This window comes from Pan paniscus, chromosome 15, assembly GCF_029289425.2.
Source record: "Pan paniscus chromosome 15, NHGRI_mPanPan1-v2.0_pri, whole genome shotgun sequence".
NCBI classification, from domain to species: Eukaryota; Metazoa; Chordata; class Mammalia; order Primates; family Hominidae; genus Pan; species Pan paniscus.
Window position 1 is genome coordinate 90,343,664 of NC_073264.2, and position 13,836 is coordinate 90,357,499.

General features: G+C 46.3%; 1 protein-coding gene across 13 annotated transcripts in view; it reads right to left on the reverse strand.

Annotated features, from left to right (window-relative positions):
- FOXN3 (forkhead box N3) overlaps positions 1–13,836 on the reverse strand; it is a 460,729-nt gene that overhangs the window by 38,923 nt on the left and 407,970 nt on the right. The window lies entirely within an intron of this gene.

Sequence of the window (13,836 nt, forward strand, 5' to 3'; positions counted from 1 at the left end):
TACGGTGAGAATTTTGTGCATAAAAACACACTGCACTGTTTGTACAGGCATTGCCTTTTCTTTAGATTGCAAACTACCAGAAGGTAGAAAGACAGTGTTTGAGCTGATTATATAACTTGTGCTCAGCACGGTACTCCAACCTACAGATTCTGGGCACCTAAGGGCACTGCCTCTGCACACTTCTCCCAGTCCCCTCACCCCAAACACCCCTCCCTTTGATCTCTCTACCCCACCCCTTCCTATGAGGACACAGTGCTGCCCCACTCTCTTCGTCCTGTGCCTCTCTCTGGGGCTTACTCCCGCTCTCTACCTTAGGTGATGTGCTACTTCTCATCAGCACACTCTGGGTCTCTATAAAAAAGTCCAAATTTTCTGTGGTCAAGAGAGACTACTGGTGGTTTACCTCTTTAGACAGCAAAGGAACTTTCTGATGCAGGCACGCTATTGTGGTAGGATGCTTCGGACCAAAGACATTGGAGATTTGTGGCTGGAAGTATTTCAGGGGACTGGGTAGCTGTTTGGTGGACAGTGGGGGCTTCTGCTTCAGAGGCATAGCTGATTGTGAAGGGTAAAGGGCCCAGGACAAGATCTCCAGGAGGGGAGCAGTGGATTGGCTTTGTAGGATCTTCCCTAGATGGTCCAATCCAGTTTATCAGCAAAAGAAAAGAGAAAGGCATTTTGGCCAGGAACTCTTTCTAGGAATGGAGACCCACTTGGCAGGAGTGCTTCACGTTGTATCTCAGGGGAATGAAGTGAGACGGGGGGTACGAGAGAACAAGCAAGTGCCACCTTTTAAATTTTTGGATGGGGAGGGTCCTCCCATCAGTACCTAATTCAGCATCCTAATTCAGGAACCAAATCATTGATTGCTGGTTAATTCAGTATCACACCAAGCATGCTGTCATGGGTGCTGAATAGAGTTATGACCAACCATCATCCAGACTGAGCCAATCTCAAATCCCATATTAAAAAAAAATTCCTCCTTCGCCCATGCTTCAGTAACAAATGTTACTTCTCCTCTGGACCGGTTCCCAGCAGCCTATTTCAATTTTCATCTTTAATGCAGTTGTCTTATCACATTGCCTCTTCTCTGTAGTACGAGACTGGAAAACGGTCACACGTCTTAAAGATGTTTTCAAATCCTCTTCTTTTGAATGTACACACACAGTTATATCATGCGGCAGGGAGACAAACAGGTAACACAGTTTCCAGAATCAACGGTCCAGCTATTTGGGTGAAGAAAAATATTGAGACTCAGTTTCTCAAACTGTTGAGATGGTTCCATTGGTTGTGGAAGAGGCTTCTCCTCCGTGGACAGGACGGGAAAAGCACTGCACTAGACATGAGGATTCTTGGGTTTAAGTCCTGGGTCTGCTGACTTTCCTTTCATTTTGCTGTGCCTGAGTCCACTCATTTTAAAATGATGGGTTGGTGGCTGCAGACTTGGAAGGGGCTGGTTTGGTTTTTCATCCCTTTCCACATAGTTCCTGCTCTGTAATGTCCCTTGATTTGCTCCTCCCTTTGTGACTTGTGGCTGCCAGAGCTACGGATTCCAAGGAACACCTACCAAATGGGGCATCTACTCCAAAGACCATAGGGGCAGCTAACAGCCTTAGTAAGGCTGGGAGAATATACTATTGCCTCCAGAAAGCCATGGCCTGTCCTGATGGGTCCCTGCCAGGTCTGTTTCACAGCAATCCATCAAGCCTGGTGTGGGTATTCTGTGGGTTCCTGGTGTGGTTTCTAACCATGTTCATTCCGCTTCCTCTGGGATTTAGTTTCAGCGGGAAGTGACTTGGAGAGGCCATTTGCTTTAACAAACTAAGAATACAAGGCCAGCAGGAAGCCCCTGGTTCAATCCACACTGCGATATATACCTGCTGCAAAAATGTAAGCACTGCCTTCAGCACCTCTGAGCTGACCGACCTAACAAAACAATGACAATGAAATACTTCCCATAGAGAAAGCCTAAGAATCATAACCATTACTTTCTTAGAAATCGTGTGATTTTCCACAGGGCTAATGTGTTTTGTTTCTCCAGCTCTCGCTGCTCCCCCTCACACCTGAGGGGTCTTATAGGATGATGAAATCTCTTTAACTGAATAAAAGAAATTCAAGAAACAAACAAACAAAAAGACCAAATAATAGATGACACACACTCAGACAGAAATGATCAGATATAAGAACATGGGTAGGCTGGGAGTGGTAGCTTGTGCCAGTAATCCCACCACTTTGGGAGGCCAAGGTGGCAGATTGATTGAGGTCAGGAATTCAAGACCAGCCTGGCCAACATGGTGAAACCCCACCTCTACTAAAAATACAAAGATTAGCCGGATGTGGTGGTGCACGCCTGTAGTCCCAGCCACTTGGGAGGCTGGGGCATAAGAATTGCTTGAACCTGAAGGCAGAGGTTGCAGTGAGCCGAGATGGTGCCACTGCACTCCAGCCTGGGCGACAGAGCAAGACTGTGTCAAAAAAAAAAAAAAGAGCATGGGTACATGGTCAGATACATACACTAGGGTGTTCCCTAGCACCTAGAACAGTGCCTGCAACATCCAGAGTGCTGGATAGTTAGTGAACAAGTAAATGGATGGCTTGTCCAATCTGCTCCTGGGTGAATCCAGCTGCCTGAGGCCTGGCACCCAGCTTGGGGGAGAAGTACTGGATGCTCCCCAGGGCATAAGCCTCCAGATGTGCAGTGAAATTCCATGGGAACCCCAGAAAACCAAACAGCAGGCTCCACCCTAGCTGAAGGAATCTTTGTAGGAATCTGTCAGGGAATTCTGAAGTGTTTGAAAGGCGAAGAACGGCTGTCGCAGTAAATCAAGGATGCCATCCAAAGAAGCCATCAAGGAAGACAAGTGCTGCCAGATCTTCTGTAACATTACTAGACTTCTTTGCTTTGAAATATCTTTGTCCATTTTCTCTAACTCTGCATGAGAATGACACAACTGGGGCATTAATTAACCCCCTACAATGGAGAAAAAATACAGTCAGCCCTCCATACCCATGGGTTCTGTACCTGTGGTTTCCATATCCATGGATTTCATCAGCAAAGGATCAAAAATATTAGGGAAAAATAATTCCAGAAAATGTTACACTGTTGCTGACATGTACACTATGTAGTTAGATGATGGCCGCGTCTGTACTGAACATGTTCGGGCTTTTTTTCTTGTCATTATTCCCCCAAACAATGCCATCTAACAACTATTTACATAGTATTTACATTGTATGACGTATTATAAGTAACCTAGAGATAATACAGAATACAGAGGAAGATGTGCATAGATCACATACAAATACTACACTATTTTATATCAGGGACTTGAACATCCTCAGATTTTGGTATCTTAGGGGGTCCTGGAACCAATCCCCCATGGATACCGAGGGATGACTGTGCTTAGATAACTTTTAGGGCCAAAGGGATAAGAACAGATGAAAACAAGCAAGCAAACAAATAAACAAAACTCCAAGTAAGCTGTGGATTTCGTGGGGAAACGCTGAGTAGATCTGCATTAACGCACACCTTGTATACTAAGCCAGTATTTCCAACTGCAGGCAATTTTGCACTTCTTTCCCCCAAGGATGTATGGCAATGTCTGAAAATGTTTTTGATTGTCATGACTGGGTGAGAGCTGGAGGGTGCTACTGGCATCTAATGGGCTGAGGCCAGGGGGGCTGCTCAACATTCTATAGCGTAAAGGACAGCCCTCACCACAAAGAATGATCCAGTCCAAAAGGTGAATAGTGCTAAGGCTGAGAAACCTCACACTAAGCTCACAGATACATGTGGTATGATCAAGAAAAGCAGCTCTTCAAACCAAACTATCTCAAATAGAACACATCAAAAGTAAACAGATATACAATTCACTTTGTTGTTGACGTCTTTCTTCTCCTCCTTTTTGCAAAATCCCTAGGCATCGGTTAAGACAGATAGGATATCTACATTTGTTGCTTTGAAATCACTGAAGTAAGTAAGAGCCATACCCTTTGGCTTCTGTTGCAATCAATCAAGATATCTATAACAGCCGCCTCTGATCTTGAAGGCAGCAGAACACGGGGTGCCATCAGCTCTACTGACGTCATTTGCCATGAATATTTCTTCCACTTCTCTTTTGGCTGAAGGTTATTGAGAAAGAAGTTGCCCGAGTGAGCAGGAGGGATGAAGTGGGAAACAGGAGACTGGATTCACTGTGGACATGAACTGCAAACACCTTAGGGGTTCTTGTCACAGTGAGACAGGAGACAAAGTGACGCCAGTGAGCCCGGTGCACAAGCTTCTGATGAGCAGGATTTTAGGGAACAAAAATCTCCCACTAAGTTGGACACCAAGATGTGATTTTACGCATCATCTTTAGGATGGAAGTTGGAGACGGAGAACACCAAGAGTGGCCTTTCTTCTCCAAAAAATGGATCAAAGAGCACCCCAAACTCTTGCTGCTCTGAAGACATGAGGCAAGCTCAAAGCAATGATTAAGCAAACTGAAACTAACAGCTGTTTGTTGGAACAAAAGATAATCTAATTAAGTTGGTAGGTGAGTGGGGGGCTCGGGGGGAAAGGGGAAAGGATGAATGATCTATACAAATACTACACTATTTGTGGTGGCTCATGCCTGTAATCCCAACACTCTGGGAGGCCAAGGCAGGTGGATCACTTGAGGTTAGGAGTTCAAGACCAGCCTAGCCAACATGGTGAAATCCCATCTCTACTAAAAATTCAAAAAATTAGCCAGGTGTGGTGGTGGGTGCCTGTAGTCCCAGCTACTTGGGAGGCTGAGGCAGAAGAATCACTGGAACCCAGGAGGCAGAGGCTGTAGTAAGTCAAGATTGTGCCACTGCACTCAAGCCGGGGCGACACAGCGAGACTCCATCTCAGACGACAACAACAACAACAACAAAAACTGCACTATTTTATATAAGAGATTTGAACATCCTCAGGTTTTGGTATCTTAGGGGGGTCCTGGAACCAATCCCCCATGGATACCCAACGGATGACTGTGCTTGGATAATTTTTAGGGCCAAGGGGATAAGAACAGATGAAAACAAACAAACAAACAAACAAACACATCTCCAAGTAAGCTCTACATTTCATTGGGGGTACTCTGGGTATGAGGCTGCCATTCACACATTTCCTGAGTCTTTCCAGCTTAAATACAGTGACTGGTAAACTCTAAATGAAGAATGTACGGGCTCTGAGGAACAGTATCACAGTGAACCCTGCAAATTCGGAATACATCTGTCCAAGTCAGCTCCCCAACAGGGGGCATCTTTCTAACTCGTGTAAATTGCCCATCTATTACCCCTCATTTCACTTAATCAGGAAGGGGATTCTAGGAAAAGCTACTGGAAGGTAAGTACAGAGCTCAAAGAGCATCCTGGGCTGGGAGCCTGGTGCTGAGGGCTGTCTCAGGCGCCCCAATTCTAAGGTGGTGTTAGGATGGCCGGGCTGGAAGCTCTCAGGGCCTCTCACTTCCTCAGAGTTGATCACTGTCCCTGCTGCTCCTCTGCTGGAGAAATGAAAGGAGTACCTTGATACTCCCCAGGCAGATGCTTTCGTATTTCTGTTTTCTCCGGGCAACAAGAAACGCTTTAACTTTGATGTCTTCTGAGTCCCTTAATTCTAACGTCCTTTTCGCCTCAGCAGCGAGGTCTGCGTCACATTGCTGTCACATTCCCGAATCTGTGTTTCCAAAGCAAGTGAACGCATCGCCTCCAGCCCTTTGACAAGACGCTGCCACCCCAGACACCTCTTTTATCTGGCACTCTAAATTTTCCTACTGATCAACATTGACTTCTTTAATATCTTTGACCAGTTGATCAAAATCTTTCTAGCAGCTGCCTAGGAAAAAACTCAAAGAACCATGTGGACAGAAACGGAGAGTACCAAAAAATCTAAACTTCTAGATTTGAAGCCCAGGACAAAGGTGACAAATGACCCAGACCAAGTTATGATCCTGTCCCATGGGTAATAAGACAGAGCCATTATTGAAGAGGCAAGGGGTTTTGATTTGGTTGTGTTTGGCTTGTTAACTGTGCTGGGCTTGTCTGAGGTCAGTTTATATATTTTTTAAATTTTTTAAAGCTTCCTATAGATGAATGAGAAACTACACATTCCTCTCAAGTCTTTTCCCCTTTGCATCTCATCCAGTTGTGAATCTCTGCTTACTGCATTCTCTGGTTTCTGTCTCCTGGGTCACCCCTCTCTGGGGATGCAGTAGCTCATAGCCATGTGCACAGGGGACATTTGGGGTTGCCGTGGAAGAGATTCTGACCCTGCAGGGAGGGAGGAGAGGGCGATTAATGCCGAAGCCCTCTAGAGTCTGGCATTCTTTGCTTTGAAAACGTCCTGCTTGCTCCTGGTTTCTTCATCCAGTGTTACAGCTGAAGCTCACCGCCCAGGAGGGGACTGGAGCCAGCCTCAGGTGCAAGAAGGCTTCCACAGGGCAGGAACAGGAATGGAGACTCCCAAGAGACCCCTGAGCACCTCAGAGCCTGGCCACACTGGTGTCCAAGAGAAAGGATGTGCCAAGGCCAGAAGCCAGAGGTGGGACCAGGAAGCCCCTTGAGACCAGAGCCAAAGGCCCAGGGAGATGCTCAGAGCATAGAGGCCTGGGCACGGCCAGCCAGGGACCACCAGTGCATCTTTCTTGAGTCTGTTTTTCCCCCTCTCTATGCTATAAGGTCATCTTCCCCAGTGATTGGCTTTCCCCAACCATCACTTCTCTCCACTTACTGGAAGATAGCTCCTGCCCAGTTCCCACGCCAGAAGCCACTTCCTCCTCTAGTAAAAGGGTTCGTGGTTGCTGGTAACCCCTGCGCCAACTTTCCCACAGCTGTGGGGGTGCTCATAGTGGCTTGGCCCCAGCAGGCATGGCAGTGCTTGTCAGTGCTGAGAATTGAATATTTCCACATGCACGGCATCTTCATTAGCTCTGTCTTCAACTGGGTCAATGGGCAAATAATCTTTTACAGAAGGAAAGATTCCATCTCAGAGTGACACTGGCAGGTGTGTTAGTGAGAGTAAATACCACGCAGAACCCTGCCATCAGTGCTTCAAGGCACACACTAACTGCGTGCCCACCTCTCCACTGTCTTCCTCCCTAATGCTCGAGCACTGAAGAACTGGAGGGTGACTCTGAACATAGGCTCACTTTGCCTGGGGATGTATGTCTTATACTAACTCAAAATAATTTAAAAAGGAACTATGGAGCCAGTGATGTTCCCACACCTGACACCTGACTGTCATTATAGAGACACAGGACGTAGTCTGAGAAGAAAACCTCACTGTGTTCTTTCTGGGTAGACTTCTACCATATTGAATCACACACCCGGTCCCACTATGCCATAAACCACTGTTCTGCTGAGGCAATCTCTTTGTTACAAAAGGTTTTGCCTTTTGATTTCCTTACTAGAAAGCTGCTTCTCAAACATCTGGAAGGGGATTTGTAATGTGCTACAGTTTAATGTGCTCGACCTCTCTAAAGCTCATGCTGAAGTTTGATCCCCAGCATTGGAGGTGGGGCCTCACTGGAAGTGTTTGGTTCACGGGGAGGATCCCTCGTGAATGGCTCGGAGCTGTCCTTGCGGTCATGAGTGACTTCTTGCTCTATGTGTTCCCGTGAGAGCTGGTTGTTAAAAAGATCCTGGCACCTCCCTCCCTTCCCCCATCTCTCTCGTGCTTTCCCTCTCACTCTTTGATTCCTCCCCTCCGCATTTCGCATGAGTGGAGTAGTCTCAGATCTCCATCAGAAGCTGGTGCTGGCGCCATGAAGTTGTACAGCCTACAGAACCATGAGCCAGATAAACCTCTTTTCTTTATAAATTACGCAGGCTCAGGTATTCCTTTCTAGTAATACAAAAAAACCCCACAGAACTTTGGAGCCTAAATCTCTAAGATCACGTAAATTCTGCAGCTGTGAGATGCTACAGCTCTGGGGCAATGGTTATCTTCCACAGCCAGGAGTGACCCACCATTTCCCTTTTTTTAACTTTAAGACAGGTCCAGTGGTGCTCTAAGAACCCATCTGCAACCAGGGAATGTGGTGGGGCGGGGGGAGGGGGAGTGAGAACATATTAAAAATAAAAGAATTCACCTATTTACAGCCTATCAAGTAATCAGTTACAGATCCCCAGCAATAGGTACTCCAGGAGGCTGAAACCCGAGAATGCAATAGGTAGAGATGTTGACGGGAGAGGACTTCAGAGGGATGTGCGGTTTCTCACCTTGACTCTTTATGCCTGCACCACAGGATTTAAGAGCAGTTCAAGCAAACATCGCAGAATTCCCTCCCTTTGCTACAGTGGACTTCCAAATCAAAGTCTAGGGTGTTCTTCAGAGAGAGGCTCTGGATATCCAGCCAAGGCCCAGATCTGTTCTCCCTCCCACATAGACCAGCAAGCCTCATAGTGCCCTGTGTCTGTGGCACCCGAGGGAGGCTGTCTGCCAGGCCAGGTGTGCCTGGAGCATGTCCCTCCTCTGGGAAGGAGGGCATGGAGGGCATGGAGGGCAGAAGAACCAGTCCTGACCAGGCTGCCCCACTGGAGTCATGCGCTGAGGGGGCAGAGTGTTTCAGGAAGCGGGGGCGTGTGGTATGAATACTCAGATCACAGCATGTGCACGGGGCAGGCAGATATGCTGCTGGGCTGGGGCTGGACAAGGTGGAGGGCAAGGAAGAGTGGGCAAATGTCACACATTGCTTCGGCTCCCAGGGCTCCTTACTTTAAGCTGAGACTATAATCTTCTATGGTTTTCCTCCAGCCAGTCTGACGGTCCTCATCCACCCAGAGCACCCCACAGAAGGGAAGCTGGTAACGAGCCAACAGAGCAGGGACTTCTGCACGCCTTTAGTGCTAAGAAAGCCAGCATTGGTGCTCTGGTTACCCTGCTCCCAGACTAAAAGTCACAAGGCCACAAGCATAATGTACTACTAAAGCTTGGTTTATTTAAGTCATATTTGGGCCATCTTATCCCAAGGTCAGAAAGAAATACCGGTATAACAAGGCATACTCCCTTACACACACACACACACACACACACACACACACACACACACACACACACAACTACTACTACTACAACCACCCACAGGAGCGATCTCTCTCTTTCTCCCTTAGAAACCCGAGCTTCAGGCACAAAGAGGAACCAAAGGACATGAAAACACATTTCCCAGTGGAGACTTGGGATACTTATTCTGGCTTCGGTCTGTCCACACTGAGAGCCACTCCCATCTTGGGGTGGCTGTGGTACGCTCTTCACGGGAAATGATGGTGCATGGCTGGGCTGCCCTCCTCAGCTCTTCCTCTAAAGTGAATTCGGGGGCTGCTGATTCTCACAGCAGGTCTCATGGGCACCGAGCTCTGTCCAGGCCTCAGTTTTAACACTTAGCCTTTTACTCTCTCTAGTCAAATTCTTCCTCCGAAAAATAGACTAGGAAAAAAATAGAAAAGCCAATCAAATGCTTGGTATTTTTAAAAAAAAACTTTTTTATAGTTTTCTGAGATGTGTTGATTCAGAAATAACCCTCACATATTATCAGTTGAAAAATAAAACAAAGCGCCAAAAAAGCATTTGCATTTTCCTTTCTCTTACATGGGCCCTTCACCTACTGTCTGCCTCACACCTAAAGCAGAGCCTGGTTCCTGGGAAGTCCTACATTGGTACAATGAGAAGGCTATGATAATATAACTGCCATTGCTTTTGCTTTCCCTGAATAGTGCATATTCAATTTGATACAAAGAGACATAGGCTCCATCCATCCATCCATCCATCCATCCATCCATCCATGCATTCATGCATCCATCCATCCATCCATCCATCCATCATTGAGAACAAAAGATATCGTTATGCTGTTAATGAGTATTTCATTTTAGACACAATTAAGTATGGAAATGTAGATTCAGGATTAAGACTATACATAAAGGTATCATGGAAATAAAAGAATTAAGTTTTCCACCTAACAATATTGAACTGCAACACCGCACTACTGGGAGAGAAACAAGAACGTACCCATGCTGCCCTGGACCTGCAGGAGTTACTGTTCCATCTCGAAGGGTGGGGAAGATCCCTGAACTCAGGCCCAGTAGGCAAGGAAGTTGAGAACAATTAGTTTGGGTTTAAAAATTAGTCTAAACCATAGTGCAAGAGCTGATTTTCTGGTGAGCGAATGGGAAATGGGTTCTAAAGAAAATCTCCACAGAATTTTCTAGAATGGTTATTAAGAATGGCTACCTCCCTGGACAAGTATTCTGCATGTCAGGAGTCTACTTTGAAAGATGCTTCTTTTTTGAATGTGTTTGATTAAAAAAAAAAAAAGTCAAGTTCCTTACTTTCTAGCCACATGGTCTATGTGGGTGCTGTGATCAGAATGTGTGTGTACCCCAAAATTCCTATGTTGAAACCGAATCACCAAGGTGAAAGCATGAGGAGGTGAGGCCTTTGGGAGGTGATGAGGTCATGAGGGAGGGGCCCTCATGATGATACGGGAAGTGCCGGGTACAGAAGGGTGGGGTCCCTGGCGAGGGCTCCACCCTTGGGCCTGTGCCCAAGGACCTAAATGAGGACAGGCATTTCTGTTTTCATGCCCAAAAAGTTGCCTTTTGGCCTGCCACACTCGCATCCTGTGCCCACAAAAACCCAAGACCCTAGTAGGCACTGACGTAAGCGGCTGGATGTTAAGAGGAGCAGAACAACACATCGACCGACACCAACAGACACCAGCAGGCCATCGACGGCAGGACGACGCGGAATTTGGCTGGGGGTGGTTGGAGGAGAGTCTGGTCACTGGGCTGCTCCATGCCAGGGGAAGACCACCTTCTGGCTCCCCATCCACCTCTGTGATAAGGCAGAGTCTAACTGAGCTGATTAACACAAGCCGCCTGCAGATGGCAAAACTGAAAGAGCGCCCTGTAACACACGCCCACCGGGGCTTCGGGAGCTGTAAACACTCAACCCTAGATGCTGCTGTGAGGTCAGGGGCCAAAAACGCTCCCCACGACCTTCCCGTCTGCATGCTCCCCTTAGGGGTTTGAGCAATGGGGCACTGAAGAAGCAAGCTGCATCCCTGTCACACGCCCCGGGAGCGGGTTAAGGGAACTTCTCCCGTTTCAATGAATGGGATGAGAGCCCTCATAAAAGAGGCCCTAGAGAGCTGCCCGTCCCCTCCACTATGGGAGGACACAGCAAGAAGATGCCCTCTAGAACCAGAGAGCAAGCTGGCATCAGACGCGGAATCTGCTGGCACCTTGATTTTGGACTTCCCAGCCTCCAGAACTGTGAGAAATAAATTTCTGCTGCTTATAAGCCACCCATTTTGAGGTATTTTATTATAGCAGCCTGAATGGACTAACATAGTGGGTTAAACGCCCCGTACATAAGCACAAACACTAAGTAAGTGTCATGAGGAATAAAGGAGGTCCAAGCGTGAGGGCCAGAGCCTGGTCAGGGACACATGCTTTTAAAGGAGGTGAGCTCGGGCCAAACGTGGTCTCCTCTTGTGGATGCTGCGTATTCATTCCAGACAAAACTGTAAATGCTAAGCCAAATACAGCTCTTCAGTTTGTATGTGGGGCATACTTGTTTTTGGAAAAACCAAGAGGGCTCGATAATCGCCAGAAAATATGATGAACAGACCCAGGCAGATTGGAAGGGTAAGATCGACGGAAGATGATGGCGTGGACAGCGGAGGTTTCTGTTCCCAGTGGGGCGGCAGCAAGGACAAAAACATCTGGAGAGGCGCTCCGCAGGCCCGCCTGGCAAGCTGGTGGATCAGGTTACTTCATGACGGCAACTGGGTTCGTCCCGTACCGTGAAAACCATATTTCATCTTTCAATAGGAAAAAAATTACAGCTAGTGTTATACAAGCAAAACTAAACAAAGAAAACTGGAAAACAGAGAAGGAAAAATCAACCACCATAACTGCCACCATGCCTGCGGTTTTCTCTCATCCTTTCAACATTCTTCTAGAAAGAGTTTCGACTTTTTTTTCTTCTTTTTTTTAACTAAGCTTGCTTTAAGCCTAAGCCGTGCCTGGGAGCCTTCAGACTTTGACTATGCCAAAGGACAGTGTGGCCATAAAATGTTTAGGGGAAGAGATTTAGAGGGGAGCAGAGGGGAAATAAAAATGAGTATCTGTTTTTAAGCCAACAATTCAATCTCTTCTTTAACAATAAGAACAACAATAGTAGTAGCAGTAGCGGCAAGAGAAAAAGACAGTGGTAGATAAATATGGAAGGAGAACTCATGGTAGCAGGCACCTGTAATCCCCACTACTTGGGAGGCTGAGGCAGCAGGATCGCTTGAACCCGGGAGGTGCAGGTTGCAGTGAGCCGAGACGCACCACTGCACTCCAGCCTGGGCAAAAAGAGCAAAACTCTATCTCAAACAAAACAAAATAAAGCAAAACAAAACAAAACAACACAACACAACTCCTCCAGCTTAAAGGAGACCTAAGGGACACATCCATCAGTTACAACGTATGGAACTTTGAGTCTAGATTAAAAAAAAAAAAGGCTAAAAAATTATAAGCTTTTGGGGAAATACAAACACCGATGGGGTAAATACTAAGGAACTGTTAACACTATAAGGTGTGCTATTGATATTATTATGGTTGTATGTTTAAGAATCTGTAAATTATTGAAATATGTAATGAAATACGTACAGAAGAAATTATATGATAACTGAGGATTTGCTCCAAAATCCTCATTACTTGGGGGTGAAGGAGGTGGTGGAAAGTGGTTCAGGGGCAGATGAAATAAACTTGGCCAGGATTGATGACTGCTGGGTGAAAAGTATACAAGGGTTCATGATTCTGTTTTTTGTGATATATTTGAAATACTCTACAGTAAAAAGTTTTAATGGGGAAAAAATGGTAGCAAAATATACTAAACGTACTGTACCAGATGTGGAATGTACCCTTTGTCAACAAAGACAGGGCCCATAACATGGAGCTCCAGGTGACACTGTGCTCCAAGAATGCCATCAGGGAAGACAGGCTAGGTCTAAGCTCATTGAAGTTTTATTTCCCTCTTGCAGATGAGTTAAACTTGACCTTCCACTATAATCAGTGTTAAACAGTGGTTAAACCTGGTGCTTAAACAGCGTGAGAAGCACAGCAGGCCCAAGTGTGTCTGCCTTCAGTGCATGCCTGGTGGGGGTTGGGGGAGTCTATGGGGGAGGGGACAGACACGAGCACCCTTCTGACCCCTGCAGGCAATTAACTGATACTTTCAGGCAGGGAGTGCCATTATCTTTAACTCAGCAGGCATCACTGTACATAATGAGAGGTCATAATTATAGTTCTCTTTTTAAAATGTGACCACAGTATCCAAATTGACCTCTTGTGGCAGGCTGGCCTACATGCTGGGAAGTACAAAAAAAGGCGGGTACGGGCTCTACCCATTGGCGTGACAATGATGGGCAGCCAGGGTCCCTTTGCAACTTCTGAGGTCAGGCATCCGCGCTTATTCCCTGGGGAACTTCAATCTGTTTAGGGTTTACTAATTATCATTTTTCATTGAGTAGCATTTTACTTCTTTAAATAGACACAGACTAGCCAGCGCTTTTTACTGTTCTTTACACCATGGGGAAAAGGCAAAAGCAACGACTCAAATTAATATGCCAGTGATGATGTGCATCTACTGTCTATCCATGGAATCACCAAGTTGAAAAGATCAATTTCTGATCATTTTTCCACTTTAGTATTTTGTAAAGTTGCTACAGAGACTCTTTCACTTTAAAAATGCTGACTTATTATACTATTATACCTTATAATTGGCCCCACCTAGCAATATCTCGAGCTCCTACAGCCCAAACCATTATATAGACTGAACTGTCTGTG